Source organism: Pristiophorus japonicus, chromosome 16 (genome assembly GCF_044704955.1).
Source record: "Pristiophorus japonicus isolate sPriJap1 chromosome 16, sPriJap1.hap1, whole genome shotgun sequence".
Lineage (NCBI taxonomy): Eukaryota > Metazoa > Chordata > Chondrichthyes > Pristiophoridae > Pristiophorus > Pristiophorus japonicus.
Window position 1 is genome coordinate 103,430,827 of NC_091992.1, and position 5,246 is coordinate 103,436,072.

Genomic DNA, 5,246 nt, shown 5'->3' on the forward strand with positions numbered 1-5,246 from the left:
GTATACTTTATTATATTTATAAGAATCATTTAATTCAGTTCCTCATCAGTAACATCTGGGCTGTGATTCTGATCAGCTGATTAGCATCCTAACAGAATCAAAAATTAATGAGTTTGTATGAACTCTCTTAATGAAACAGCATCCACTTGTATTAACTATAGATAAAGTGTCTATTTGGAACAAAATGAAGAGTGTTTTCACTGTCAACAGACTGTAGTTGTAATTGTTATGTTGGTTTATTGAACAATACCTTTTGAACCTTGAGCTAAAAATGGTAGTTTTGCTGCAGTGTTCATTTGTCAGGCTTAATTTTAACAACATTGGCATTTTTCATCTCATTTTAAGCCGAAAGAAGTTCCCTAGTAGTTGTGTTCAAATTGTTTTCAATTGAATTGTAAAATATTTATTGATAGAGAGTTATCACCCAGAGTTGATGGTTTGAAGGCAGCAGCTGCATTTCTTCACATGAAAATATCGTGCAAAATACAGGCATCATTGGGAACTTTTTAAAAATAATAATTTGAGTACTTATTCCTTTCCATCTTTATAACCATGAGTTTAAACAATGTGTAATGGAATACGCTGGTTATGTTACTTCCAGCAAGTACTATGAATTATCACTCAATAAACTTGTAGTGATCACATAATTCTTCAGTGTGACTATCATTCCCCATCACTGGCACAAACTTCAGCTCAGCTGTAGAGGAGAGGATTTGTGCTTTCCCACTGATAGCTCTGAACTTCTACTCAGTCGGGTGGGGAGGAGCAGGGAAGATGATCGGAGTCAGCAAAAAGCTACATGAGGAATTAATATGAAGACATGGCAGCAATGGTCACTAGGGGCAGGAAGATAATGGTGATCAGACCAGGGGAGGCAGAGATATATTTGGGGACAGTCACGAAGGGACCAAGAGAAATGGAAAACGGGTCACTGAAGATCAAAATCCTTGTGAGAGGTAATCAACATGTTAAGACAGGCAGAGATCAGGCCAGGGTGGCTAAGATGCTGCAAACAGAGGCTGAGACAAGCAAACTGAGAGAATAATTGGCCTAGAAATTGGATCTCACCCGAATTGGTACTGGATTGGATGTATTTGTGGTGGTGAATGGCATGGTTGGAGTGGATGATGCAGAGCACTCAGGCCCTGGAGACAGACCAGGTGTTAGCCTCTGGAAACTAGGATCAGAAGAGAAATCTATGTCTTAATGATAGCAGAAGACACCCCTTGGAATGGAGCTCACATGCCAAGGTAATGGCCCAGGTTTTGCCGTCGGCTGCAAATGAACAGCGGCAGCAATTCATTACACTTGCTGATGGACTTTCTATGGGCTTTTGCACTGGAACTTGCTTTGATTCAAAAGCCATTTTGGCACTGGGCCCTCTACAGGGGATCTGGGACTTGTATGAACAGGGCACGCAGCTATGCATTTCCTTAACCAATCAGATTGAAGAATAGTTATTGATCATTGTAGAGTCTGAACCAGGAAATGTTGATTAAGAATGTTTAATGCAATGCCAAATCATGTACAGAAAGTGAAATAAAGAGAGGGAAAGAAAGATGGGATTAAGAGAGAGAGAAAAAGTTTGTTTTAATTATTTACAATTTTTTTCAAATCTCTAACAATAATTAAAAGCTAAAGGAATGTGACTCCATACTTGTAAAGGTTAATTTTCAGTGCCAGAGAGGTTGTTTGGCAGTAATTAAGACTTATCACGCTGTTTAAAAAAGGGCGAGGCTTGTGGAGGAGCAGGGCAACTCAGACAGCAACTTCCTGATTTCAGCATTTAACTGCCCATTTGCAGTCGACGGAAGTTGCTGTCTAATTTGCATATTAATAACTGTGAGCGCTGATAGCCTCGCCATTATTTCTACCGAAACATCTGAGTCATTGTGTGTTATGCTGCTGCAGTAGTGCGTGGCATACTAATATCAATGAATAGATGTGGGAAATAGAATAATAAGCAGGGGATGGTACCAGAATGAGTCTGGGAAGGCCTCCAATCTTCCCCTCCCTCAATGCCTCTGTGGTCACAGAATTTGAATTGTTTACTCCTCATAATAAATCAATAGCCGATAGTTGCAAGTTTCCCACTTCTCTACCTTTGTTCCTGTCTATTGTGTGCCATCTTTTCCAGTTGGCAGATACAAGATGTACATGTATTGGAATTTGGAAGAGCACTGACAGCTTGGCTTGTAGCAATGAAGGAATTATCTTTGTTTTGTTGAGTATATTTTCCAATCAGTAGTGCCTGATTTTGGGACATCAAGTGGGTAGGGCAGAGTGGTTTGAAGGGGAACGGGAAGGGATGGAGTTAGAGGATGGGGCTAGCAGTGGGACGTAGTGTGGTTTATGAACCACTGCAGGAAATTGTCCTGGCTCAGCAGTGAATAATCAAAGATTCAGCTAAATGATCAAACCGAGGGAAGATGACTCAGTAAGCAGACAGGAATTTGAAGAAGTTGTGAGGGAGTAGAAGAATGAAAAATTTGAAGATGCTGAAACCAAAGCTTTACTAAAAAAAAGTCTAAAAAATTGCAGTTTGCACTCGGGGGTTGGGGGGGGGGGGTTGCGGTGAGGTAGAGGTTCTAATGAAACATCTAGAGTGGGGGGGGGGGGGGAAGGCTTTTGAAAATACATTAAAAATAAGGTACTGAAGGAGTCAGCCAAAAATAACAAGCTCATAAGTGGGATTGAGAATCTGATTTTTTTTAAAACATGATATTTTGAATACCAAAAAAGATTAGATTGAATAATTTGTTCATTTACTTACAAAGAAGAAAGAAGCATTGAAGCAAAAGGTCACTGACTTAGAAGTACGGAAACAGCAAGATGTTTACATAGCCATGTGTACTGGAAGAAAAAGCGGAGGAAAATGTATTTAAAGCACATCCATGCCTCTAAGTAGACTTGAAAATAAACTTAAATATGTCATCAAATGTTGGATCAGCAACTGACTACATTTTGGGTTATGTGGTGAACGTTATGCCAAGCTCAGAATGTAGTTGCCCTAGCAGTGTAAAGAAAGGGTTAATCGGACTAATGAGGGCTGCAAGCGTAATGCTTCTATTGATTTGTCTTCATATTGTGGTAGAGTTTAGTCTTTAGCCTTTAATTCTTTCTATCTCAAAATAGTTACAAATAGAGAGCAATTAAGAATGACCCATGCAACATTGGCAGATTCTGAAATGTGGTAACCACCTGCTTAATCCCAAAAAATAATCAAAGACTTGAGTAAGGAAGGGTTACTAACTTCAGCAGTACAGACGCAACCCAGGCAGAAAAGCTAATTTTGTACCAAAGAAGGATTTCATTCATTAGAAGAAAGGCCTTGAAACCTTGCTTAAGATAAATCCGTGTCTATGAAAGACCACAGCCTGGAATGTTAGGGAGTATGCGTTCTGCAGTCAAGTTAAGGGAGTTAGAAACAGATGTTTTTAAAGGTTGAGTTATTTTCACCCATGTCAATCATTGTAGCACAGATCTGCAGCTGCAAGAACAGAACATAATCAAATCAGTATTGCATGATGCATAATCACATATTTTGATGTAACCATGTCAGTAGAATTGCCACGTTGAAATATATAAAAAGTGACAGTTTGTAACCAGGTTTAGGATTTGAAAAGGTTTGATCAACCTATATGCTGAAATCAAAACTGTAACATTTGTAGTGTCCCTAACTTTTAAGTGTTCTTTTAAGTATATGTTTAAGTACTATTGCATGTGTACTGTGTGCTTAATAAATCTACGATGCTTGACCTCAACATTTCAAGAACTTTATTGATTTTTGAGGAATAGATAGCACATCTAATCATAAATAAAATCCATCCTCGAATGGCAGTATCCAGTATAGTAATGCAGCAGCCAACAAAATAGCAAATAGATTGTCCATAGCACAGCTTGTTGTAGTGTTAGATTTCACGTTCATGGTCCTAGTGACTTGAGGTACAGTTTTTGTTAAAGCAATGAAAATAAGGTTTGTACAAATTGGGAATCTATATTATTCCATTCACATGTGAAAGCTTATCATGTGTGTTGTGTTTAACTATATTTGTGTCCTGTTCAAGAAGACCTGATAGAGCCTTAGCAGTGCTCTCTCATGAACTTAGTGTTTAGAAGCATGTTTGCTGACAATGCCATTTGCAACACTGACATTTGTCTCAATACTGAAACATGCAAAAACGATGTGGTCTCCTCTACATTGGGGAGATCAAACACAGATTGGGTGACCGCTTTGCAGAGAACACCTTTGTTCAATCCGTAAGCGTGACTCTGAGCTTCCGGTCACCTGTCACTTTAATTCTCCACTCCACTCCCACTCTGACCTTTCCGTCCTTGGCCTCCTATGCTGTTCCAATGAAGCTCAACGAAAGCTCGAGGAACAGCACCTCAATCGTTCATTTAGGCACTTTACAGCCTTTCGGACTCAACATCGAGTTCAACAATTTCAGATCATAACCTCGGCCCAAATTTTTTTTTGTTTCCTCTTTTTTTTTAAACAAACCCCCCCCCTCCCCCCTTTTCTTCTCTTTCCCGTGGCAGCTGTTGATGATTCTGCCACTCACACCCCATCTAGATTCATCTTTTGTTTCTTAGCTTGTACCATTACCATCTCATTTTTGCCCATTGACCCTTTTGTCTCTTAAATCTCTTCTGCCTTCCACCCTATCACAGACTTTCCCTTTTGTTCTTTCCTCACCTTCCCCCTTTCACGGTCTCTGCACTTCCTTAAGAATTTGTTGCATCTCGAACTTTTCCAGTTCTGACGAAGGGTCACAGACCTGAAACATTAACTCTGTTTCTCTCCACGATGCTGCCTGATCTGCTGAGATTTCCAGCATTTTCTGTTTTTATTATGGGAGATTTAAATCGTTTGGTGCATCAAAAAAATGGACTTATGTATCAACCAACATCACTAAAACAGCTTAGCTAGTCATTTATTACACTGCTGTTTATGGGACGTTGCTGTGTACAAATTGGCTGCAGCATTATCCATACCCATCATCATCATCATAGGTAGTCCCTCGTATCGAGGATGACTTGCTTCCACGCCAAAAGGGATCAAAGCTTTCAAACTTCATTTTTCAAATATTTTTCTCTCGCCTCGGAGTCAGAAGATCGTGAGGTCAGGAGCCAATCCAGGACTTGAGCACATAATCTAGGCCAATACTTCAGGGTAGTGCAACATTGTCAGAGGTGTTGTTTTACAAATGGGACCTTAAACCAGGAATGTCCTCTCGGTGGCC

The 5,246-nt window shown here is 39.7% G+C and overlaps 1 pseudogene; it reads left to right on the forward strand.

The window, feature by feature from the left end:
- The first annotated feature begins 2,321 nt into the window (after positions 1-2,321).
- On the forward strand, positions 2,322-2,885 carry LOC139226215 (spermatogenesis-associated protein 24-like; annotated as a pseudogene).
- Positions 2,886-5,246: the final 2,361 nt, after the last annotated feature.